Below are 8934 nucleotides of genomic sequence, written 5' to 3' on the forward strand. Positions count from 1 at the left end.
CAAGATTCTAGCAAATTTCAATGTAGGTGGTAGCGGAGTGGAAAGGGGAGAGGACAGGCTACAGCAAAGAATTAACAACCTAAAAGGAACATATTGTTGAAGGAAAGGATATAATCCTTCTATAGGCAAGTAGATGTTCAGTGATTCTTTTTTTCCCCTTTAACTAACATTTCAGTCTTTCGGGAATCCTGCACTGGTCATAGCAAGCTGTTCTATTCTTTCCTAATACTTCCCCTTGGGGAAATGCTGGCATCAAATAGAAAGCAAGACAACATTCATATTCTAAGCGTTAAGAAATGCTTGTAATCCATTTTCTTGTTCTCTTCTCTCCACCTTACATTTTTAATGCAATTTAAGTGTCTTTGGGGGAAAAGACATTTGTTTCAAAATCTCTCTTTTTATTTATTTTAAAAATTGAATTCCCCACAATTGCCTTCTCACAGCCTCCATTGAGAATACTGGCAAATTTCTTTATGCAGTGAAATGAAAGAAATCACTATTACTCTCAAAAGCAAGAGGAATGGCTGCCAAGAGATGCTGCATTACTGTATTTGCTTTTAATTTTTTAAAGTTCATTTGGATTCGGATCATTACAATTAACAGTACTCAAGTGCCTGCATTGACCTCCATGATGTCAGTATGTCGCTGTGCTACTGTAGCTAAGAAAAGCCTCTGAGGAGAAAACAGCAACAATGATCCAAGAGCAACAAAAAGAAAGAAGCACTGCGTCGCTTTCCCTAACACAAGATGTGCACATACCGCATGTTGCAGCCTGGGATTGGCACTGTGGCCACATCTGTGCTTTCAGTCTGATTAGACAATCCTCATTTCATTCCTTGCTTTGAAACATGTAGCTGTGTCTGTATGCTACTTAAGCCATCTTAGCATTATTTAGGTCACGATGTTTAGGAGCTGACTTTATAGCCCTACGCAGCTTGATAAGCAAAGCAAGGCAGAAGAATGCGGCACATTTTCTAATAGACCCTCATCTTAAGGATGGACAAGCATTTTGTAATGTAATCTATACAGCAAAATAGCTTCCGTTTATGCCTTGTAGATATATTTAGCACGAAACCTTGCTTGTGGTTAAGTAGGGTGCAACACAGATGCAGACAGCTGATTCTGCAGCCAGACCCTGTGAGCTTGCAATTTTGTCAATATGCTCAGCTTTTCGACATCCAGAATGAGAGTTGGAGCAATGGTGCTTTTGTCTTTTTACAAGCTTCATAACAGCAGCATCAACAACAGCAGCATCAAGATAAATAAAAGCAAAATACATTGGTTCAGAAAATAAGAAAACAGCAATAGTGACACACATCTAGAATCTAATACATACTATATGAAATCTTCTTTCGTCAAGATGTTTCTGCAGATATTCTTTCCATCCCTGCCCTCCAGATACTAAAGGGAAGCCTTCTTGCTTTTCTTGGTAGAAGGAGACAGCCATTCTTCACACATGCTTTGCTACAGAATCTGAAATACTTAAGACTGCATCATAGAAGAACATGGAGCTTTGCTGAACTGTACACAATAATGATTCATCTTGCATCATCAGTTGATGACATTTTTTTCTTTGTTCCCTCCCACCCAGTTGCTCTAAGACTCGGTAGCAGATTTGCAATGTCACTTAACAACATTAATACTTCATTTAAGGTGAGCAGTCCCTTGCCTTTCTTCTTACCAGATCTGTGCTCTGTAGCGTGTATCATTCTGCTGCAAGCCTAAAATGGCAGGCAGGATTAATGTTGCTTGTGCTGTGTGCATGCTGTAGAAACAGAATTCATTATACCAAGCCTAGTATTTCTAACGGGAGTATGTAAATGGTCTGTGTGCCATCTCGTAGTGAAAACCTGGGCTTCCTGAATGGTATAGCTATTTAAGCAGCCACCTTTAGAGTTCAATTTCATTACCAGAGTAGAGTTGTTAGTTCGTTGTCACATTCTCAAACCAGGATTAGCTTTATTTCTTATTTTATTTTATCAGATTAAGCGAACTCTGCTTCCAGGTGGTGTCACTCTTATTTCTCTTGCCTTTACTGCTATTTAAATAATGTATGTTGTATTGCTAATTAATGGCAATATCAAATTAAACCCCTTGAAACTGACATATTTATTATGCAGGCATGTCCAATCTATTTTTAACTCTTACGCAGTCTGTGCACGGTGTTCAATTGGCTTTAGTTGCTGAGTTTTTCTTTTCAGCAGGGACAGCACTAGACTGATTTTCAGCAAATATGACAAGTGGCCTTTGCAGTGGTCAGCTTCAAGCCTTGAACCATCAAAAGGTGGGGAGGGGAGGCAACCCTTGTGCTGCAGCATAAAAAAACCCCAACCACCTTGTGTGAGGACATCTCCTCCTCACACCCCCGCCACACTTCTCTCCATTCCATTGATAAGTTCAGTTTTCTTGATCACAGCCCATTCAAGCAAGCTGCTTTTGAAAAGAGCACCTATTTTTATTTTTATTTTTGGGATGATCGAGATGCCAGTGTCTTTCCATCACTTTAAATACCAATGGCTGGGAGCATTGCCATACTAAGGCTTCACTAAGACCCATACACAGGTAGGTGGAGATTTGCATGTTTTTACCAATGCTTGTTCCATGGTACGAGGATGTGAAATACAAATTGGAAATATAACTAGGATCAGTTAAACAAGTTAATTTCGTTCATTTTAAGGTTCAAGTTCAAAGCTTTGTGACTCTACATAGTAGTAGATTTTGCCTGTCTCAAAATATACATCTACTCTAAAATGGAAAATATCACGTCTGCTAGATAAGCAGGGCGTGGCAGCGCTTATGCAACGAAAGTTTTTTTTTTTAAGCCCAATGTTCTAGAGAAATTTGGAGTCAAAAAGGAAAATGAATGGACTGTTCACTAAGATACAAAGCTATAAGTTGTGGACATCGCTATGAAAAAAAATTAAAATATTTAAATTCTGCCCTTGGGAGCGGTCTCTTGGCATATGCTCTGGAACCTTATTCTGCTTTCATTCTTATTTTATAAAGATTGCCAAGCTAAAAGACGTATTTAATTATTAGCGTGTGTGTGTGTGTAAAGAGAGAGATCTTTTTGGATGTCCAGTATTTTAAAGAGAGAAAGACCTGACGACACCCCTGTCATCTTGACCTGAATATGAATTAGGATTTGTCTTTTTTGTAAGTAGTTCACAAATTACAACCAAGCATATGTAGCTATACTGATCTATGAATTATGCTAACATCACTATTGTATGGACATAGATTATAACATGCAGTTGTTTCATGTTAATATTGGGCCAAAACCTGTTTCCTTGGCAACCAAGTCCTGTTAAAGGATGCAACAGCAGACATGCAAAGGTATTTATTATTATTTAATTCCACAGTGCAAGTAGTGGTCTCTTGTTCTTTTTTGCATGGATATAATTTCTTAAATGGTGTGAGGTGTTAGCACTGCATGTTACAGGAAACCCTTTCATCTTGAATTGATTACTTAAAGCTACTGTCTATCTTTGTCAGAGCCCACTGTATGAAGTGGTCAGTAATGGCATACAAGTAGTACACTTACCTGTAAAGAGCCACTCTGTCTAAATATTGAAGAAGGATACCTAAAATTATAGACTGCTGAAAATTATAAACATGTTTAAAATACCTTCTGTCCATAATTTCTTTTAGCAGTACTTACAGATTTTTTTAATGGACAGAACCTAACTTAATGTGTTAGTTCAACCAATCCGAACATCTTCTAAAATGACAGGAGGGGGAGAGAATGAGATGATCCAATATGCGGATCAAGTTTGAATTCATCAGATTTAGTGAAATGCAGCCTTCCTGACATTTCTAAAAGTATCTAAAAATCACATATAGGGGCAAAAATATTAAATGTTGCTATACATTTCATAAAGCTTCTTTAAAAATGGATTCTTCCCCTGTGACTGAAGCACATCTTATTGCAAAGGTATTTTTTCAGCATGGTAGCCATTTTATTTTCACGTCCTGGACTTCAAAACTACTAAAGATGATGTATGGATTCCAATCCATGATATTCTACAGGCTCAGTGAAAATATAAAAAATGTAATTCCAGTCGCCATTTGGATTACTGCATATAGAAAAGCTATTTTTCAGATACAATGCTAATTTTCTCTTGTTTCTGAAGAACACCAAGTCAGTAAAGAATAGAATATTTCTGTCCTAGATAGAATCTCATAAAACTTGTTTTAGAATGATGTCATAGAATAGATACATTTAATCCAAAATGATATTTGATAAATGCACTACAATCAGAGATTTTACTATTTCATTTTTTAGTATTGGAAGATAAATACATTGCAGATGACTTATTTTTAGATATGCATCTTAAACATCAATTGCTTTGATGCTATGATAAACATTATTTAATGGACAGAATTTTCAGTTTTTTAAAAATGTGGCTTGTTGTAATAGTGTCTTATGTTTTAAGTCCTTTATTGAAATTGTATACAGTACAGGCTGTAAATGATGAAATTACAAAGTATTTCTCCTAGTCTTTCTTCTTGCTTTCACCAGTGTGTTCCAGCTTGACTGCTTTTGATCTCTCATATTCTAATGAATCAAAGGAACATACTCCTTCTTGTGTTATGAATTCATAACTTGTTTGGGGGGAAATGCACCAGACATTTTTAGACAGCAATCACTCCCGTAAAAGTTTGTTGATTTATTTGTATATTGTATATTTCTTTATCAACATGTATCCTAATTTGAATAATTTACAAGATTACAAATTGGCTGCATTACAGGTCAGTGACAGAGTGGCAAAAATACATTTGCTATTTTTGACTATGAAATTTTGGAACATATGTCAACAATGCCCTGAGAGTTTTCATATAAAAATGCTACCAGCCAATTACCATCCATCCATTCATCCATCCATCCTATCTTCCTCAGCCATTTTGGCATATGAAAATGAATGTCACCCAATGGCTTATTGGAGTACATTGTTACTCCAATACATTGTAAATGGAAGTAGAAATGCACATGATTTCCAAATGGCAGTTAGAATACATTAAAGCAAGGGTGATTGGATGTTTACCTGGTGGTCTTTAGGGACCATTCCCAAGAGACTAAAAATAAATGTTGTCTGTATCATTCACCTCTGCTTTATTCCGGGAACATTTATTTATATTCTCAGTAATGAATGGGTTTGTCTTTTTGATAATATGTGTTTTGTTTGTACATAATTATATGCAGATTAGCAAGATAAGAGCTCTTGCTCCTATTTTATCAAAACTCTCAGGGAAGACTTTTGAGTGGTATTTTTGAGTGGAACTATAAAGGAACTATAAAGACTTGTAAATGATTTTCATTAGTGTGGGTATATTCTGGCCTTTCTTGTTTTAAAGTTTATTTAATCTTCATATTTACTTATACTGCTACAGTTTAACCTTTTTATGTTAGAGAATGGAATTTGTTGATGTTTTGTTTTTTGATGGCCCTTCTGACTGTATAATAAACAAACCTTAATCTAACAAACCCTTCTAAATAGGTACTGAAATAAACTAAGATGGTTGAACTAAACAGGACATAATCTGTATGAAAAGAACAGGTAGAACTGATAGAACGCTATTGGTCAGGCCCACATGGGGAGGGCCACAAAGAGCCAATGGGCCCTTCCCCCCATCATCATATAGGAAGTACTTAGAATTCATGTAGTACTTTTCCTGGGTGTCCGTATTATCATTTTAGTAATCCACATTCACTATTATTTTCCCAAGACTGCAACTTCCCAGTGGTGGGAAGACTGAAGTTGAAAGATGTCCATTATAAAATCATTAACTCACCTGTAGCTGAGAAGACACTTGAACTATGAACTTTGTGTAATGGGCACCAATCCAGCACAATATTCTGTTGATTTCAGAACAAAACCATACAAATACTTATTCCTCCAAATGGTATGAGATGCATTGTGATAGCCTGGTAATCACATTATCCTATTAGATTTCTCTGAGGGCTATCAGTGCAATTTGTATTGAGGCAATACTTAATGGCACTGACAAAAGAGTAGTGATGGCCCCTGTTGTTCAAAGAGATGTATCTTTATGATGGCTCAGAAAGGCTAGGTGAATATCAAAGGAAATTACTCATCAAGATTCCACCCCATAGCCAAGAGGAAGGGACAGTGGATGTTTTCAGGCAAGGTTCTTATTGTACCATTACACTACTGTGTTCAGACAACCCAATAACCCACACTCAAAGGTTGAGTATGGGTTGACTGTGGATTTTTATTGACACAACATGTTGCCTGGACCCAATCAAACTAACAAACATGGTGAATAATCCACAGTTCACAACTCTGCAAAAACAACGGCTTCTCTTCGGGGTGTTTTTTGCTTTGTTTTGGTTAACAAGCCATAGCTTGTTAGTGCAATTGGGTTCAGACAACACAAATTACTCATGGTTCAACAACCACCCAGGGTTAAACAACAGACAAAGGCCAATCTATCCTCAACCCACAAATATGGATTATTGTGTTCTCTGAATCCAGGTACTGCCTTATTTATAAGTCCAGATATTGTCATCGTCATTCATAATCCTCCTGTGTTTTTCTTTACCACAGACATCTGTTAAAGATAGAAAGATGGAATAACTGTGCAATGTTTTCCAATCAGTAGTGCTAGAATCCCTCCATCTATAAGCACCTAAGGTGTTTGTATGTGGAGAAACTAAAACAAAAGATTGCTGTTCCAGTCAGGCAAAGAGACACAGGCAGCTGAGTCTGGGCTCTGTGAACATCTTAAGATGCTAGCTGTTGCCTTGGAGAGCTGAGCAGTGGACTTTGGCTATCTTTTAGAGAGCTTAAGCTATACCTCAAGCTATGTTCAACTCATATATTTGTAAATAAATGCAATAAATTATGTAAATAAATACCATTAAGTCTCCATGGACCTCCTTTCAAAGGAAACCAGCCCTTAGGTTGGTGCTGTGCCCATGAAACTTGCCATTACTTGTAGAAGTAGAGATGTGTACCACTAACATGACATGGTGTAATCTATAGGATACAGAGTCAATACCTTCATCTGCTGGGTGTCAAAATCACCATTACAGTGCATTAAGATAATTTGGATCCTACTAAACTGCCTGCTGGTTTGGGTGTCTGATATATAAATTAATCCTGTTGGTGCATCCCCTTTGACTATATGGAAGGATGTTTTCTGTAGATCTTCTTTTAATCTATTCATCCACCTCAATGCATCTGAATGACCATTCCAAAGAGCAAGTGTTTTAAAGATTTAATCTGATGGCTACAGAGCAGTGTGCAGGCTCACAATTCAACTATATCTTGAATATATTTCTATGGCCTCTGAGAAGATGACAACACCCATATGGAAACTTAAAGTCTCAGCTCAGTAACAGCTTTCCCCCAGCTTTTAATCCATAATACTAAAGGAATTATTCTGGCCTACCTTGTGGTGTTGTATGTGAGGCTTCAGGAAGAGACTGATAGGCATGCTCAATACTACCCATATGGTGAAAGAAGGAAGTGATGGTGGCAGTACGTTTCATGTTCTTACAGTCTCAGTCTATTTCAGTAACTTTTTGGAAGGGCAGTACTTTCAGAAAAACTCATATTAAAGTTTTTATGAATCCATCCCAAATGGCTATTTTATAAAGCAGAGGAGAAGAGCATTTCTTTTCTCTTTGGCCATTTAGGGATGACCTGCTGGACAACACTACCCAGCAACCAATCACTCTTGCCTTAATGCATTAAAAGGACATGTAGGTAGCAGTACTAAACACCTGTAAAAGAAATTAAGCCTGTTCAGCACAGAGAGTCTTACTTCTGCATAAGAAACATACATAGCATGGCACAACTGTAGCCATTTTAATACTTCCCCATACATTGTTCAGGTGCTGAATCCCTGGCAATTAGCTGCCTTTAACATAATAATAGCCCAAAATCAGATCTGAGGAATAGGATACAAGTTTGTACTGTTTAGCATCTATCACATGCATTTCATTTCACACTGATTAAATTCCTGAAGGAAAAACTGAGGTCTCAGCAAGAGTCAGAAAACATGTAGAATGCAGTACTCCGTAAGAGACGTAAGCTGGAGCACAAACATGTTGCTACTGTATTGTCTCTCACCCCCATCCATCTATCCATCCATGCATGTCATGTGTCACCCCCAGCCCTCCTCCCCCCCTTTAGCTACCTCCATTGCCTGTCCTCTGGCTTGCTCTGAAGGTGGTCCAGGTCATATGAAGAATCATGTCAGATCCCATTTCTTCAGGGAGCTCGTCAGGCCTTCCTCTCCCAAAATGCCTGGCTCTGAAGGAGGACTCCCTGCCCCTGAAGGCAGCCACTTAGGCCAGTCCAGCTCTCCCAATTGCCAGGATGGGCTGGACATATTTTGTGCCTGATGTGGCTGTTCAGAGAGTCATTTATCCTTTGGATCACGCTCAGGGGGTCTTCAGGGCACATCAGAAGGTGGCTACTCCAGAGAGCCCTGTTGGTTACTGCAGCAAATACATTGCACTCTGGGAGGATCCTCAAGGCTTTGCAAGTTGCTCTCCCCTGGGGATTTTTCATAGTGGTTGTAATGGAACATATAGAAAAGTGAAGAAACGGTTCAGCAAAAAAGCCCCATATGTGGAGGAGCTGACCTTAATTCCACCATAAACCAGAAAGCAGAATCCTCAGTGAAGTGGTAGATTAAAGAGAAGCCCTAAGATTGCAGTTGAAGTGAATGCCCCCAAAGTGACTGGAATCAATATTTTCAAGCACCTAGCTAGTCTTAGACTTTAGCAAAGTCTGTATATAATGATCTGTCAAAGACATAAAATATCTTTCTAAATTGGATTTTAAAATGGATTTGGAACCTTTTGCAAGCTATTTTTATACTTTTCATCTGTTGCCTCCTCTTTTTGCAGCCATAAAGAGTTGATTTTAATTTTAAGCCAACCAGAATTCCCTGTGATAT

At 37.9% G+C, this 8934-nt stretch overlaps 1 protein-coding gene across 1 annotated transcript in view; it reads left to right on the top strand.

The window, feature by feature from the left end:
• The first annotated feature begins 2286 nt into the window (after positions 1–2286).
• Positions 2287–8934, top strand: part of ZBTB38 (zinc finger and BTB domain containing 38) — a 35763-nt gene continuing 29115 nt past the window's right edge. Inside the window, exon 1 of the mRNA XM_044432984.1 lies at positions 2287–2562. The gene's annotated coding sequence lies outside the window, so the exon portion shown is untranslated. The remainder of the gene's footprint in view (positions 2563–8934) is intronic.

The sequence above is a fragment of the Varanus komodoensis genome, unplaced genomic scaffold (genome assembly GCF_004798865.1).
Source record: "Varanus komodoensis strain SLA01 unplaced genomic scaffold, ASM479886v1 scaffold25, whole genome shotgun sequence".
Taxonomy (NCBI): Eukaryota; Metazoa; Chordata; class Lepidosauria; order Squamata; family Varanidae; genus Varanus; species Varanus komodoensis.